The following is an 18,786-nucleotide window of genomic DNA, read 5'->3' on the forward strand; positions in this document are numbered from 1 at the left end:
CCGAGCCGAGGAGGGGAGCTCGACGGAGAAGGTGTTCTGGTCTCAGTATGCTGAGGCCGGACACCTGGTGCCTTTGAGCGACCAGCTGAAGCAAATGGTCGAGCTCCACAAGGTGGCTGAACAGGCCATAAAGGGCTTCATAGTTCGGCTTTGGCCTGGGGAGGCTCTGCCTGGGAGCTACTTTGGGCTGGTGAGGCGGCTGGTGGATGCCTGTCCATGGCTTGAAGTAATCAAGCACTCTGTCTGCATCGAAGGTGCCGTAGGGCGCTTGCCCGTGCTAAAGTGCACTGGGGCAAGATGGATGCGGAGAAGCTGGTGAAGGACGGGCCGCCGCCGGGTAAGGAGCATCGCGTCCCGGAAGCGTATTATGAGGGCATCCTGAAGGGTGCCCGCCTTATAGCGGATGAATGCTCCAAAGATGTAATTTTTGAGTAAACTCGCATTTGTGATCCTGTACGCTGAAAACTTGTTCATATGCGCTAAGCAACGCTTTTGAATTTAAAATATTACCTTCTGTGCGGCCGTTTATCAAATTTGAGAGATGGCGAGTCGTCGGCTTCTACCCCCATGCCACGAGTGCTGGGGTGTTCGGGATAAACATGAGCGCTCTTTTTCCCATTCTTGGGTCCTTCGAGGGAGGCGCTCAACACAACAAACAAGGCAATCGGACTATAATGCTTGAACACTCTCACTTAGCCATAGAATTCTATAATTTTAAATTTCGGCGAAGCCCCTAGTGTTCGGAAGACCGAGTTCGGGGCGCTATCCACGCCTAGGCTGGACAAAGCCGACTCCTCGCTCTAAGCGGCACAAGTCTTTAGGGACTCGAAAACCTCTCGAACAACGGCCAACTCTCGCCTCATCATGACGGTCAGTTTTAGCTTTCTCTACTGAGGTGCTTAGCCCAGCTCAACTGGGGCACAATCATAGTAGTTCTCCTAGTGCTACCTTAGCCGATATAACGGAACGTAAGGTACCAAAACATAGGAGCCGGGCAAACCCAACTATTGACCCAAGACATGATTCGGAGCCAATGCATATAATGCTATAAGTTCGGGGTGCCGCACTTGTGAAAGTGTTCGGACTTCTCACACCATATTGTGGGGTACTTAAGCCTTTGGCGTATTGGCCGTACCAAAGTGTACGGGTGCAACATGTCATTAATGAACATATATTCATAAAGAAGAGTAATGCAATAATAGACGGAAGCTATGCATTGTTTTGTTTAAAAAAGCTGCGATCAAAGCAGAACGATACAAATGTGCGATAAGCAAAAAATGGGACTATTTAACGTGTCCTTTCCAGGGTGAGCTGCGGAATGGTATGTAAAACAGGTATACTGCTCGTTATAGAGACCACCTTAGAGTTCCATAGTGCGGCGTAGCTTTCTGCTTCCCTGGTTGTATCGTTTGTGCAGCAATTGTACTGCCGGACAAGCTTCCGAAGAATGGAGTCCTGAAAATAAGAGAAAATTAAGAAATCGGCAGCCCCTAGTGCGGTTTAAGCCGCGTTTCGGGCGTGCCGTGATGGTGCCCCTCCCCCTGTGCCCATGGTATTTACAGAGCGTAGTTATGTACGCGCAACACTGGTTTCGCAAGTTCGCGGGGCTGGGGTTGGGGCCGCATTGCTACGCTTGCTCGGAACGTGCCAGGCGATCTTGTTGTAGGTTACTCCGGGCGCGCTTGACGGTGTCCAGACGTTTAATGGCCGGACTGGAGAATTGCCTTGAGAGGCTGCTTTGTACTTCCGCTGCGATAGCCGCCGTATGCTCCTCCGTCCGGAGAGAGCGTTCAGTGTTTCCATTGACCGTGATGACTCCTCGAGGGCCTGGCATCTTGAGCTTGAGGTATGCGTAGTGCGGCACCGCATTGAACTTAGCAAATGCGGTTCGCCCGAGCAGTGCGTTATAGCCATTGCAGAACGGGACTATGTCGAAGATTAACTCCTCGCTTCGGAAATTATCCGGAGATTCGAAGACCACTTCAAGTGTAACTGAGCCTGTACAGTTGGCCTCTACACCTGGTATGACGCCTTTAAAGGTCGTTCTAGTGGGTTTAATCCTCGAGGGATCGATGCCCATTTTCCGCACTGTATCCTGGTAAAGCAGGTTCAGGCTGCTGCCGCCGTCCATAAGGACTCTAGTGAGGTGAAATCCGTCAATAATTGGGTCTAGAACCAATGTGGTGAATCCGCCATGACGGATGCTAGTGGGGTGGTCCCTTCGATCAAAAGTGATCGGGCAGGAAGACCATGGGTTGAACTTTGGAGCGACTGGCTCCATCACGTATATGTCCCTTAGCACACGCTTCCGCTCCCTCTTGGGGACGTGGGTTGTGTATATCATGTTCACCGTCCGCACTTGTGGGGGAAAACCTTTCTGCCCGCTGTTGTTCGGCGGCCGGGGCTCCTCCTTGTCATCGCTATGCAGCCCCTTGTCTCTGCTTTCGGCATTTAACTTGCCTGTCTACTTGAACACCCAACAATCCCTGTTGGTGTGATTGGCTGGTTTTTCGGGGGTGCCATGTATCTGGCATGAGCGGTCGAGTATTCGGTCCAAACTGGACGGGCCCGGAGTATTTCTTTTGAATGGCTTTTTCCGCTGACCGGGTTTAGAGCCTCTGAATCCGGCATTAACTGTCGTATCCTCAGCATTGTCGCCGTTAATGCGGTGCTTTTGCTTGTTGCGACGCGACCTGCCACTGTTGTCCTTGGTATCCGAATTATCAGGGCTCTTGGTCATGTTATTGCTGCGAGCTAGCCAGCCGTCTTCTCCCGCGCAAAAGCGGGTCATAAGTGTCGTGAGGGCTGCCATAGATTTCGGCTTTTCCTGTCCTAGGTGCCGTGCAAGCCACTCGTTGCGGATGTTATGCTTGAAGGCTGCTAGGGCCTCTACATCCGGACAGTCGACGATTTGATTTTTCTTGGTTAGGAACCGTGTCCAGAATTGTCTGGCCGATTCCTCTGGCTGCTGAATTATGTGGCTTAGGTCATCGGCGTCTGGTGGTCGCACATAAGTGCCCTGGAAATTGTCGAGGAATGCGGCTTCCAGGTCCTCCCAACAACCAATTGATTCTGCTGGCAAGCTGTTAAGCCAATGCCGAGCTGGTCCTTTAAGCTTGAGTGGGAGGTATTTGATGGCGTGTAGGTCATCACCGCGGGCCATGTGGATATGAAGGAGATAGTCGTCGATCCATACCGCAGGATCTGTTGTGCCATCGTATGATTCGATGTTCACGGGTTTGAAACCCTCAGGGATTTGATGATCCATTACTTCATCTGTGAAGCATAGCGGGTGTCCAGCGCCTCTGTATTGGGCTATATCACGACGCAGCTCAAACGAGCTTTGTCTACTATGTTCGGCCCGACCGGATTTACTGTATCGGGCGTGATGAGTACCGTCTCGTGCCATGGGGCTCCCACGTGATCCGTAGATCGATCTTGTTTGCCTTGCCTTGTCCTCCAATATATCTTGCAGGTCTGGCGCGCATTTTCCCATGCCTTGGTATTTTTTGAGCGGCGCCGGGGTGCGGCTTGAGTGGAGGGCCGAGAGGCCTCTCTGTCGCGGCCACGGGGTGGCCAGTCGGCCGCATCATGCGCTAGTGATGTAGGTTTAGGTGCTTCCTCCTCTAATTGGGGTAGCAACCTGCGCTTTGGGTAGCTCTTGGAGGGGCGTTCGAGTTCATACACTTCGGCCGCAAGGACTTCAGTCCATCTCTTGGCTAGCAAATCTTGATCAGCTCTAAGCTGTTGCTGTTTTTTCTTGAGGCTGCTCGTCGTGGCCATAAGCCTGCGTTTGAAACGCTCTTGTTTGACGGGATCCTCCAGCACGACAAATTCGTCATCGTCGAGGCTTGCCTCGTCTTCGGAGGGAGGCATATAATTATCGTCCTCGACCTCTTTGTCTGCCGCTCTCTCATGAGGCCTGACTTCTCCATCCTCCTGTGCTGAATCTTGCTGGAGGTGGTTGTCTTCGGCACTGTCCGGGGTGTTATTATCTCCCGTGCCGGAATCACCGTTTTTGCTTTGGCGGGATTTAGAGCGGCGCCGCTGACGCCGGTGCTTAGGCTGCTTCTTGGAGGGGTCATCCTCCGCTGTTCCATCGCCATTACCTTCTTTTGGGGCGTCCACCATGTATATATCATACGACGAGGTGGCTTTCCAGTGCCCTATAGGCGCCGGTTCTTGATCGTCTCCTGCATCGGCATCCATACCGTCGATGTCTTCGGAGTCGAAGTCGAGCATGTCGGTTAAATCATCGATAGTGGCTACGAAGTGGGTGGTGGGTGGGCTTTGAATTTCTTCATCATCAGCATCCCAACCTTGCTGACCATAGTCCGGCCAGGGCTCTCCTGATAAAGAGAGAGACTTTAGTGAATTCAGAATATCGCCGAAGGGCGAGTGCTGAAAGATGTCCGCGGCGGTGAACTCCATGATCAGCGCCCAATCGGGTTCGATCGGTAGGGGCGCGGAGGGCTCGGAGTCAGGAGAGGAGTCGGCTCCTTGGAGTCATGGGCTTCACAGAGAATAGGGCTGGTGTTCGGCTCGATCGCCATAGAGATTGCAGCCCCCGAGGCGGTGTCCAACCACCCATCCTCGATTGGCGCAGTTGGCTCCGAATTAAGGGTCAGAGCTGATGCGGGTGCGGCCTCCAGGGCACTGTTCGGTGGCAGAGCTAGATCATGCCCATCGTGACAGTGCGGCACGCTTGGCTGTGGCTCGAATCCGTCGAAGATCAAGTCTCCGCGGATGTCGGCCGTGTAGTTCAAACTTCTAGATCTGACCTGATGGCCAGGGGCGTAGCTTTCGATCTGCTCCAGATGACCAAGCGAATTGGCCCGCAGTGCAAAGCCGCCGAATACGAAGATCTGTCCGGGGAGAAAAGTCTCCCCTGGATCGCATCGCTGTTGATGATCGGAGAAGCCATCGGACCTAAAAGTGACAACACAGAGGAACTCTCAATGAAAGCACCAATGTCGGTGTCAAAACCAGCGGATCTCGGGTAGGGGGTCCCGAACTGTGCGTCTAGGCCGGATGGTAACAGGAGGCAGGGGACACGATGTTTTACCTAGGTTCGGGCCCTCTTGATGGAGGTAAAACCATACATCCTGCTTGATTAATATTGATGATATGGGTAGTACAAGAGTAGATCTACCACGAGATCAGAGAGGCTAAACCCTAGAAGCTAGCCTATGGTATGATTGTTGTTCATCCTACGGACTAAAACCCTTCGGTTTATATAGACACCGGAGAGGGCTAGGGTTACACAGAGTCGGTTACAATGGTAGGAGATCTACATATCTGTATCGCCAAGCTTGCCTTCCACGCCAAGGAAAGTCCCTTCCGGACACGGGACGAAGTCTTCAATCTTGTATCTTCATAGTCTAGGAGTCCGGCCGAAGGTATAGTCCGGCTATCCGGACACCCCCTAATCCAGGATTCCCTCAGTGTGGGTGCGAGTTTATCAGATTCACCACCTATAACATCTTCACCGACTTCGAGAGCGTCTTCCCCGCTCGCAACCGCATGCACAGCCTCCCGTACTACCTCGGCAAGAACGGCCTTGAGGAGGAGCAGTACTGAAGCCAGCGGCGAAGAAGACGGTGAAGCCGACGGTTAAGGTGAAGACGACGGTGAAGACATGGAGGTGTTGCCCTAGCTACCCTATCTACTATGTAGTGTGAGTTTGGTGTGTGTTGCTCGAGCTAGCTACCCTATCTATGTAAGGTTAATTATCTATCAGTGTCGTGTTATATGTAAGAACTTGTGTTGCCCTAGCAACCCTATCTAAGATAAGTTATGTGTGTTATATTAATGCTTTGTTATGTTTGTATTTTGTTTGTCCCAAGTTTAGACACGGCTAATTGACGTGGGCAAAATTAACCAAACCAACTAATAATGATGTGTTTATAGATGACCTCTAAAAATAAGAACATATCGTACACGGCTTTGGTTTGGGAGCTCTGTATTTTTTAGGTATTCCAAGAATACTTTGGTTTCCAGAAATATTGAAGTATCAAATACTTTGAGATGTTTGGCTTTAGTCAAAAGTGTAGTTTTATATACTTTAATATGTAGAAAACTACACTATTTTGAAGTATATAAAAAAGAGGGCTGGACCTCTTTTTCCAATATTGAAGTATCGGTTCACTAGGCATAATAATACTGCGGTTTGCAAATACTTTGATTCTAAAATTACTTCACCACCAAACTAAGCCAGGTTGTGGGCAAGCAAAACAAAAGCACATACGGTGAAGAAAAATCAAATCAAAAAAAATGAAGGGACCCATAAAGGGAAACCAAAAAAATTCCTCAATGAAATAGAAGAGATTGGGCAATCAAATTAATGAAAAAATCAATCAGAAACAAAAAAGAAAAAAGCAATCGTTCCTAAACAAAAAAGAAACATCGCTTGTTTCTGGGCCTCATTTATCCTTTGTGGACCTATTGCAGCTTGATTCTCTTTGGGCCCGCGACTAGGTTTTTTTTCTAGCAGAACTGACGAACTTGAGGACAAAAGTTTGGCAAGTGCGAGAGAGAAGAGATGAACTTGATGTATATCCCTTGTGCTGCTCAAGTACTGCTTACTATCATCTGACGAGCTAGGGTATGATCCAACACTCGAGGTTATTAGCTAACAAAATAATCCTATCACTGAACTGGTAGCTGTCTTCTGCCGAAACTGAAAGTGTCGAAACATAACAGTAAACTGCATACATTCAGAGATCGACAGTTGCACTAAACAGAGTTGCATTTGAGATAAACAGACTTGGATTGCTAAACAGTGGCAACAACAGTAGACAAACATCTCTAACGAGAGATGGCCATCAAGTAAAAAATTCCTAGAGCAAGTATTCCTAAAGCTATCAGATTGGATTGCTTCTTCAACTCAATCAACTGCTTGAAGTTCTTGTTCATCTTCTTCAATTCCATCTTCAGTTTGACATCTACCACCATCGGGTATTCCGGACGTGCTATGCCGGAGCGGCACTGTCATGGGGCAGATTGAACTCGAGGATTGCATCCCCCCTCTAATCCAGCAAGCCAAACCCTTGAAGCCTCTGGATGTAATAATCCATCCACTCGAAATGGTGGCATTTCTTCATGATCTGAAAACGAAATCACGTAACCTAAATCCCAAATCTGACAGTTTTTTGAGAAATTAGGATGCGAGGAAAACTTAGATCTAACCTACCCCTCCGGCTTGCTCTCGCATTTGACGAACTCGCGCCCAAAGTTCCCATTCTTCTCCTCCTTCGAAGTCAACCGCTTCAGTGGCACAGTCCATGGGCAGTCAGTGCATCGAGTCATCGGCACTGGACCACACACCGGCCATGTGGAATGGGGGGCTGACGAGGAGGTCGACATATCGCCGGAGAGGAAGAAACAGAGGGATTGCTTGAGAGGAAGAAGAACGAGAAGATGGGGAAATAAACAGAGGAACTGCTCGAGATCTGCTCGATGCCTTTGTCTGTCAGATGGAGAAGAGGAGAAGGGGAATCTACATTGATGATTTGCCACATTGTATTTTGCAGTTTGAATATTTGAACCAACTCTTCACACTGACATGTGGTGGTCATGTGCAAAAAATACAATTTCATATGTAAAGTGGGGCAGATCGTAAAAACCCGAGAAGGACGGTGCAGTAGCTAATCAGGATGCAAAACCAGCGTCACGCGGATTGTGCACGCCTGCCCCCACATCTGACGGGTGGTGCTTGGCGCTTGGTAGGATCTGATGGCGGACATTCGACGCTAGGGTTTGGAGCATTTCTGTGGGGTTATGAGCCAGTCAACGGGGTTATTAGGGTTTGACCGGGTTTTCAAATGGCCATAACTAAATTAGAAAAAATCACAAAAATATAAAAAAATGTAGTTCGTCCATTTATGAGACCTAGTTACCATAAAAAATATAAACTCGGTATAGGGGCGTTTTTCTGAAAAATCATTTTTTGAAGTGATGTGTCGAAATCAAGTTCAAATGTTTTTAAAAAATTCAAAAAAACTCAAAATGTTGTAATTCTTGCGCACATAGCCGTCATATGTGACAAGGTGATGAGAAAAAAAATATAAACTTGGTGTAGGTCATTTTCATGAAAAAAGGCTTCACACAAATGAGCTATCACCTATGAACATGTTCAGAGTTCGTAGAATAGGGAGAGAGGGTTTAGGGTTTGAAAAAAAATCAAAATAATTCAAAAAAAATCAGAAAAATCTCCATAGCTTCATTTTGGAGTGAATAAGAAGGATGTGAACTTACTTTTTCATTTTCATATCTAAAACGTGTTATTTGGTGGTTTTGAATTAAAAGCATATTTTTTCAAAAAAAATGTAGTAATATGAATATTAATCAATAAATAGTGAGACTTCGTTTTTACCCTATATATATGGAACAAGTGTTAATAAAAATATACATGCCTTATTTAGACAAGGTAAAAAAACTTGATTTCAAATAGGGTTGTTTACCCTAGCTTTCGAGATCGTTTTTAGCACATTTCTCATTCGGACTGTTCACCTACGAATATTGGACTTCAAATGCTCGATCAAATACACCGCACAGAGCAATGAACCTCTAATGTTCAACTTCAACTTTGGCTTGAATCCAAATTTTGGCCCAAATTCAAATATTGATTTAAATTCAAAGTTTGATGGAAATTTGAATTCTGACTCAAATAAGAAACCAAAGTAGAAGCAACATTATTACAACTGATAAGTTTTCGCAGTAGCTCAAATCTACCAAGTTTTAAGATGCCAACATCTTAATACAAATCTACCAAGTTTTAAGTGATCGACTCGCCCTCAAATTGACAACACAAACATTTCCCAACAACTTAATTCAAATTTTTGACTTGCTCCTTGTGTTTGCAGCTGGCTTCACCGTCTTGTTCCTGGTTTCCCTAGTTAAGATGCTCTTTTCTTTCAGACTCTTGTTCCTTTTGATCTTTACTTGGGGTTTTCGCTGTGGAGTTGCTGATGGAGTAGTTCCACTCGCCGAGCACTTGACAACCATTTGACGGTCATCTATGGGTTCAGTAATCTTTAAAGCCATAATTAAAAAAATTACCGCCTCCTCTTCCTCTCTTATAGCTTCAAAACCATCAAAGGCCATGGTTTCAAAATCTTCTGCTTCTTCATCTCTTGGCCTTTTCTCCCTTGAGCTGGTAAATAAAATTATAAGCCATAGGCAAAAAAGAGAACAAATGCAAACAAAAGGGTAGCTGCATTCTACAAATGCAAACACATACCAATATGCTTCATTTGCTGCCGCATTCTCCATTGCTTCATTTGCTGCTGCATTCTCCACTGCATCTTTAGTCTCCATTGCTGCTGCATTCTCCTCTGCATCTTCAGTCTCCATTGCTGCTGCATTCTCCTCAGCATTGGCTGTTGTCCATCTTTCCTCCTCTCCAAATGATGCATCCACTGCATTGGTACAAAGCCTAGCAATATGCCCCAGAACTCCACATTTTTTGCAAGCACGCTTCTTTGGTAGACGACCCTCCTCACCTGCTCTAATCCTCTGGTTCCTTGGTCTTCCTGGTGGTCTAGTAATGACAAGAGCGTGGAGTTTGAACACTGGATCTACTATGTTCCATTGATCTTTCCAGAAGAGTGCAGGCACATTGTCATCATAAGCAGCCATAAATTTGGCAACAGAGAAATACTCAGAGCAATATTGATCAACTTCACCATCTGCACCCCCGATAACGGTCATCAGATGTAGGGCATGTATGCATGGCTTCCCATGGATCTGCCATTGCCTACAAGTACATTCTCTAGTACTTAGGTTCACATGATACCTCCATACCCTATTTTTAGTGTCAGTATAGGTAACCTCTCCCTCATATGTACCAGATCGAATACATTTCATCTTCAGTCCTCTTGCCTTCAAGTGCAATGCCTTAATCAGTGATGGGAGCATTTGATGACCAACATATTGTGTTTCTGCAATTCTTTTGTGAAGATCCATATTTATCATGACCATCTGCCTCATCTTGTCAAATGCTTTCCACAACAAGAGCCCTTTCACTGACTTGAACTTTGAATTGAAGCATTCTGCAAGGTTACTGGTCACATAATCTACTTTGCAGATTTCGTTGAATTTGCTTCTTGACCGCACCTTGCCATGATGTGCATCCATCTACTCCTTCACAAGAGGATTTTGAGCATACAACACTCTCAAATGGTGTTCATGCTTCCTTTTGTTGCATGTGTATGATGCTGGCCATAAGTTCTCATCATAAACTTTACCTTTGAACTTCTTTTTGAAATTATGCGCTAGGTGTCGCATACATTCCCTATGATTCACTCCAGGGAATACAATTTCTAATGCACTCTCTAAACCCTTGCAAGCATATGTGTGTATAGCTAAACCTGGGGGTGTGCCTATAATGTTGCGCAACTGCTGCAGAAACCAGACCCAACTTTCCTCAAACTCTGCCTCCACCACACCAAATGCAACTGGGAATAGCCAGTTGTGTCCATCAACTGCAGAAGCTGCTACTAGTTGTCCTCTCCATCTTCCAGTCAAATGTGTAGCATCTACAGCCAAATAGGCCTTGCAACCATCTAGAAACCCCTGCCAGCAAGCCTTGAAACAAACAAAAGCCCTTCTGAAGCACTCCTTCTCAAATGACTTCCCTTTTATTTTGAATGGAACTGTATGCTTGTCAATCTCTACAACACTCCCTGGACTTGCCATCTCCACTTCATCTTTGAAAGTGTAAAGCAGCTGAAAACTGTCATTCCATTGACCATTAATTCTATCAAGAGCCTTTTCCCTAGCATTGAAAATTCTCATGTAAGGAATTTCTATATTGTACTTCTCAAAAAGCTTCCCATGGAGTGTTGTTGGACCAAGTCCAGGTTCTTCTCTCAGCCAATCCAATATAGCATCTGCCACCCACCTAGTTTTTGCTAGCTTGGTTTTGGCCTTGCCCCCTCCCCCTCCAGGTGGACAGGTGTGCTTGTGTTGGTTTTTCTTTATCTGAAACAAAATAAAAGGGTAAAAACAGCTAAGAAACCTTACTCAATGATCTAAAACTAAATTACTAACTGAACTTGGATTACCTGAATATATTTGCTATTTCTCATACGAGATGCATGCAACTTCCACCTACACCTGGGATATGGATAAAAAACTATGAACATTGCTGGCTCACTCCTTTTAATCTTATAGGTGTTCTCAGATATAATGCACCATGTTGTCACTGCATTCCGACAGTCCACCATTGATTGGAAAATGGTACCTACACTAAGCTCATGTTTTTCCTTGTTCCACTCAATTGTTGGCATGTCATCACCATCGTATTCATCCTCGATTAAGCTGTCCATGTTCTCCACCTTCTCTTCATCGTCAGTGTCATCAAACCTAGCTTGGCTGATGGGCTCCTACGTATATTCATCATCCACTGCTTGCTGACTGGTTACACCGACCAGTTCAGGAAACATCATCTCGTCTTCATCATCATTTGTAGGCACTGCCTCGTCAGGTTCTGCATCTTCTTCTACACCAACTGCAGAAGGTACATGAGAAGCAGCAGCTGAATCGGAACCAGAATTGGCAACAGGCATGTTGTGGCTCCATGAACCACTTGCTTTACTTGGTGTCGACCTATAAGGAGTGCCGGGGTGCTGGCTATTAGCACAGACAGATGATGTCTGAACTCCCTTCCCCTTCGCCTATTCTGCGCGTGGCTGAAGCACATCGATTCGGAGTTTACCGAATCGGTAGCCAGCAATCCCAGCAAACAGCAACGGCATATGATCGTCGCAAGTTAGTGCGAGAAATCTTTGCTCGTCACTGCTGAAGTAATTCAGTTCAACAGCATCGGCATCACTCCAGGGATAGGTGTTTCAGAGCTCAGCTCGCAAATCTTTGAAAGATATGCTGGTTTCTACCACTTTGGGATAGAAAAATGATGAAATCAAATGCGGTTTAGTACCACGCAACACGCTAGTTTCCGTTCTAATCGCCAGCGGAAAGCCAACGCGGGATCAATCCTACAAAGGCTTCAGTTAGCCAGGTAAAATCAAGCACAAATTCGAACGATTCAAGCAAATAAAAGTCAAATACGGCCTACAATACGACTTAGAACGTCAATTCGAGAGGAAATGATGCTTACCCAGGTTTAATCCATGAATTATCTGCCACGGATTCGAACCAATCCTCTCCACGGTCAACTGCCTTCCGGGCGTCCTCACTCAACATCGCTATGTAATCCCAGATGGGGAGGTGGGCTATATCTGGCGGAGACACGGCGTCGCTGATGAATGGAATAGGGGCATAGGGTGGAGGAAACAACTGCGGTGGATGCGGCACGACGCCGGCGGTGGGGGCGGGGCGGCGCGGTGCGGTGCGGCCTGTCTAGATCTGTTTCAGATTCAGACAAGCTGCCCAATACGTGTCTCCTTGCAGTCCCACCCTTCAGCAAGCAACGGTCAGACGAAGACTCGGCCCCACTCGTCAGCAATTAATGGTCAATGGACGGTCAAGACGCCAAACGCCCGCTATGAGCATTTGTGAGAGTTTCATCTAAGGAAGAGGGGAAAAGTGAGCAAAAGTTTGGAGCGTGGGGAAAAGTGAGCACAACTAAGGAACCAGGGGCACTAATTTAAATATTCCTTTTTGAAATTACTATGTTCCCCAACAGTGGTATCAGAGCCAGGTTTATGCGTAGATGTTATATGCACTAGTAGATGACGTCTAACTTGTTTTTGCAGGGCATGTTGTGATGTGATATGGTCAAGACATGATGCTAAATTTTATTATATGAGATGATCATGTTTTGTAACACAGTTATCGGCAACTGGCAGGAGCCATATGGTTGTCGCTTTATTGTATGAAATGCAATCGCCATGTAATTGCTTTACTTTATCACTAAGCGGTAGCGATAGTAGTAGAAGCAATAGTTGGCGAGACGAAACAATGCTTTGATGGAGATCAAGGTGTCAAGCCGGTGACGATGGTGATCATGACGGTGCTTTGGAGATGGAGATCAAAGGCACAAGATGATGATGGCCATATCATATCACTTATATTGATTGCATGTGATGTTTATCCTTTATGCATCTTATTTTGCTAGTTCGGCGGTAGCATTATAAGATGATCTCTCACTAAATTTCAAGGTATAAGTGTTCTCCCTGAGTATGCACCGTTGCTACAGTTTGTCGTGCTGAGACACCACGTGATGATTGGGTGTGATAAGCTCTACGTTCACATACAACGGGTAAAGCCAGTTTTGCACATGCATAATACTCGGGTTAAACTTGACGAGCCTAGCATATGCAGATATGGCCTCAGAACACTGAGACCGAAAGGTCAAGCGTGAATCATATAGTAGATATGATCAACATAGTGATGTTCACCATTGAAAACTACTCCATCTCACGTGATGATCGGACATGGTTTAGTTGATATGGATCATGTGATCACTTAGATGATTAGAGGGATGCCTATCTAAGTGGGAGTTCTTAAGTAATATGATTAATTGAACTTAAATTTATCATGAACTTAGTCCTAATAGTATTTGCATATCTATGTTGTAGATCAATTGCTCGCATATAGCTCCCTCATTTTATTTATGATATGTTCCTAGAGAAAACTATGTTGAAAGATGATAGTAGCAATGATGCGGATTGGATCCGTGGTCTGAAGATTATCCTCGTTGCTGCACACAAGAATTATGTCCTTGATGCACCGCTAGGTGACATAACTATTGCAGGAGCAAATGCAGACGTTATGAACGTTTGACAAAGCTCGGTATGAGGACTACTTAATAGTTTAGTGCACCATGCTTTACGGCTTAGAACTGGGACATCAAAAATGTTTTTGAACGCCACAGAGCATATATATATATATAAAAGATGCTCTAAGAGTTGAAATTGATATTTCATACTCATGCCCGTGTCAAGAGGTAGGAGACCTCTGACAGTACTTTGCCTATAAGATGGAGGAGAATAGCTCAACCAGTGAGCATGTGCTCAGATTGTCTGGGTACTACAATTGCTTGAATCAAGTGGGAGTTAATCTTCCAGATAAGATAGTAATTGACAAAGTTCTCTAGTTACTATCACCAAGTTACTAGAACTTAGTGATGAACTATAATATGCAAGGGATGACGAAAGTAATTCCCAAACTCTTCGCGGCGCTGAAATCGGCGAAGGTAGAAATCAAGAAATAGCATCAAGTGTTGATGGTTAGCAAGACCACTAGTTTCAAGAAAAGGGCAAAGGGAAATAAAGAGGAACTTCGAAGAAGAATAACAAGCAAGTTGTTGCTCCCATGAAGAAGCCCAAAGCTAGACCCAAGCCTGGAACTGAGTGCTTCTACTGCAAAGGAAATGGTCACTGGAAGTGGAACTGCCCTAGGTACTTGGCGGATAAGAAGGATGGCAAAGTGAACAAAAGTATATTTGATATACATGTTATTGATGTGTACTTTACTAGTGTTTATAACAACCCCTCAGTATTTGATACTGGTTCAGTTGCTAAGAGTAGTAACTCGAAACGGGAGTTGGAAAATAAACAAAGACTAGTTAAGGGTGAGGTGATAATGTGAGCTGGAAGTGATTCCAAGGTTGATAAGATCACCATCGCACACTCCCTTTACCTTCGGGATTAGTGTTGAACCTAAAATAAATGTTATTTGGTGTTTGCATTGAGCATAATATGATTGGATCATGTTTATTGCAATACGATTATTCATTTAAGTCAAAGAATAATTGTTATTCTGTTTACATGAATAAAACCTTCTGAGGTCATACACCCAAGGTGAATGGTTTATTGAATCTCGATCGTAGTGATACACATATTCATAATATTGAAGCCAAAAGATGCAAAGTTAATAATGATAGTGCAACTTATATGTGGCACTGCCGTTTAGGTCATATTGGTGTAAAGCGCATGAAGAAACTCCATGCTGATGGGCTTTTGGAATCACTTGATTATGAATCATTTGATGCCCGCGAATCATGCCTCGTGGGCAAGATGACTAAAACTCCGTTCTCTGGAACAATGGAGCAAGCAACCAACTCATTGGAAATAATACATACTGATGTATGCAATCCGATGAGTGTTGATGCTCGTGGCAGATATCGTTATTTTCTTACCTTCATAGATGATTTGAGCAGATATGGGTATATCTACTTGATGAAACATAAGTCTGAAACATTTGAAAAGTTCAAAGAATTTTAGAGTGGAGTGGAAAATCATCATGACAAGAAAATTAAGTATCTACAATCTGATCGTGGAGGAGAATATTTGAGTTACGAGTTTGGTCTTCATTTGAAACAATGCGGAATAGTTTCACAACTCACACCACCTAGAACACCACAGCATAATGGTGTGTCCGAACGTCATAACTGTACTTTATTAGATATGGTGCGATCTATGATGTCTCTTACCGATTTATCATATCGTTTTGGGGTTATGCATTAGAGACAGCTGCATTCACGTTAAATAGGGCACCATCTAAATCCATTGAGATGACACCGTATGAACTATGGTTTGGCAAGAAACCAATGTTGTCGTTTATTCAAGTTTGAGGTTGTGATGCTTATGTGAAAAAGTTTCAAACTGATAAGCTCAAACCCAAATCGGAGAAGTGCGTCTTCATAGGATACCCAAAGGAAACTGTTGGGTACACCTCCTATCACAGATTCGAAGGCAAGATATTTGTTGCTAAGAATGGATCCTTTCTGGAGGAGTTTCTCTCGAAAGAAGTGAGTAGTAGGAAAGTAGAACTTGATGGGTTAATTGTACCTTCTCCCGAATTGGAAAGTAGTTCATCACAGAAATCAGTTCCAGTGATTCCTACACCAATTAGTGAGGAAGCTAATGATGATGATCATGAAACTTGAGACCAAGTTACTACGGAACCTCGTAGGTAAACCAGACTATGGTCCGCACCAGAGTGGTACGGTAATCCTGTTCTGGAAGCCATGTTACTAGACCATGACGAACCTACGAACTATGAGGAAGCGATGATGAGCCAAGATTCCGCGAAATGGCTTGAGGCCATGAAATCTGAGATGGGATCCATGTATTAGAACAAAGTATGGACTTTGATTGACTTGCCCGATGATCGGTGAGCCATTAAGAATAAATGGATTTTCAAGAGGAAGACGGACGCTGATAGTAGTGTTACTATCTACAAAGCTCGAATTGTCGCAAAAGGCTTTTGACAAGTTCAAGATGTTGACTACGATGAGATTTTCTCACTCGTAGCGATGCTTAAGTCTGTCCGAATCATGTTAGCAATTGCCACATTTTATGAAATCTAGCAAATGGATGTCAAAACTGCATTCCTTAATGGATTTCTTAAAGAAGAGTTGTATATGATGCAACAAGAAGGTTTTGTCAATCCTAAAGGTGCTAACAAAGTGTGCAAGCTCCAGTGATCCATCTATGGACTGGTGCAAGCATCTCGGAGTTGGAATATATGCTTTGATAAAGTGATCAAAGCATATGGTTTTATACAGACTTGCGGTGAAGCCTGTATTTACAAGAAAGTGAGTGGGAGCACTACCTCCTTTATGATAAGTATATGCGAGTGACATATTGTTGATCGGAAATGATGTAGAATTTTCTGGAAAGCATAAAGGAGTGTTTGAAAGGAGTTTTTCAAAGAAATACCTCGGTGAAGCTGCTTACACATTGAGCATCAACATCTATAGAGATAGATCAAGGCGCTTGATAAGATTTTTCAATGAGTACATACCTTGACAAGATTTTGAAGTAGTTCAAAATGGAATAGTCAAAGAAGGAGTTCTTGCCTGTGTTGCAAGGTGTGAAGTTGAGTAAAGACTCAAAACCCGACCACTATAGAAAATAGAAAGAGAATGAAAAGTTATTCCCTATGCCTCACTCATAGGTTCTATAAAGTATGCCGTGCTGTGTACCAGTCCTATTGTATACCTTAGTGTGATTTTGGCAAGGGAGTACAATAGTGATATAGTAGTAGATCACTGGACAGCGGTCAACATTATCCTTAGAGGACTAAGGAAATATTTCTCGGTTATGGACGTGATAAAAGAGTTCATCGTAAAGAGTTACGTCGATGCAAGCTTTTGACACCGATCTAGATGACTCTAAGTCTCGATCTAGATACATATTGAAAGTGGGTGCAATTAGCTAGAGTAGCTCTGTGCAGAGTATTGTAGACATAGAAATTTTCTAAATACATACGGATCTGAATGTTGCAGACCCGTAGACTAAACTTCTCTCACAGGCAAAACATGATCACTCTTTGGGTGTTAATCACATAGCAATGTGAACTACATTATTGACTCTAGTAAATCCTTTGGGTATTAGTCACATGAAGATGTGAACTAATCACATGACGATGTGAACTAGATTATTGACTCTAGTGCAAGTGGGAGACTAAAGGAAATATGCCCTAGAGGCAATAATAAAGTTGTTATTTATATTTCCTTATATCATGATAAATGTTTATCATTCATGCTAGAATTGTATTTACCGGAAACTTAGTACATGTGTGAATACATAGAAAAATAGAATGTCACTAGTATGCCTCTACTTGACTAGCTCGTTGAATCAATGATGTATATGTTTCCTAACCACAGACATGAGTTGCCATTTGATTAACGGGATCATATCATTATAGAATGATGTGATTGACTTGACCCATCCGTTAGCTTAGCACGATGATCGTTTAGTTTGTTGCTATTGCTTTCTCCATAACTTATACATGTTCCTATGACTATGAGATCATGCAACTCCCGAATACCGGAGGAACACTTTGTGTGCTACCAAACGTCACAACGTAATTGTGTGATTATAAAGGTGCTCCACAGGTGTCTCCGATGGTGTTTGTTGAGTTGGCATAGATCGAGATTAGGATTTCTCACTCCGATTGTCGGAGAGGTATCTCTGGGCCCTCTCGATAATGCACATCAATATAAGCCTTGCAAGCAATGTGACTAATGAGTTAGTTACGGGATGATGCATTACGGAACGAGTAAAGAGACTTGCCGATAACGATATTGAACTAGGTATTGAGATACCGACGATCGAATCTCGGGCAAGTAACATACCGATGACAAAGGGAACAATGTATATCGTTATGCGGTTTGACCGATAAAGATATTCGTAGAATATGTGGGAGCCAATATGAACATCCAGGTTTCGCTATTGTTTATTGACCGAAGACGTGTCTCGGTCATGTCTACATAGTTCTCGAACCCATAGGGTCCGCACGCTTAACATTCGGTGACGATCGGTATTACGAGTTTATCTGTTTTGACGTACCGAAGATAGTTAGGAGTCCCAGATGTGATCACGGACATGATGAGGAGTCTCGAATTTGTCAAGACATAAATATTGATATATTGGATGACTATATTCGGACACCGGATGAGTTCCGGAGGTCACCGGATAATTATCAGAGTGCCGGGGGTTATCGGAACCCCCGGGGGAACTAATGGGCCAGCATGGGCCTTGTGTGTGAGAGAGGAAGGGCCATAGGGCTGCCCCCACCCCTTGGGAGTCCGAATTGGACGAGGGGGGCCGGCGCCCCCTCTTTCCCTCCCTCTCTCCCTCTCTTTCCTTCCCCCTCCTTCTTCCTAGTTGGACTAGGAAAGGGGGAGTCCTACTCCTACTAGGAGGAGGACTCCTCCCTCTCCTTGGTGTGCCCCAAGGCCGGCCGGCGTCCCCACTTGCTCCTTTATATATGGGGGCAGGGGGGCACCCTAGAACACACAAGTTGATAGTTTCCAGCCGTGTGCGGTGCCCCCTCCACAATAATCCACCTCGGTCATATCATAGCGGT

Source organism: Triticum urartu, chromosome 4A (genome assembly GCF_056163025.1).
Source record: "Triticum urartu cultivar PI428250 chromosome 4A, HENAU_Tu73, whole genome shotgun sequence".
NCBI classification, from domain to species: Eukaryota; Viridiplantae; Streptophyta; class Magnoliopsida; order Poales; family Poaceae; genus Triticum; species Triticum urartu.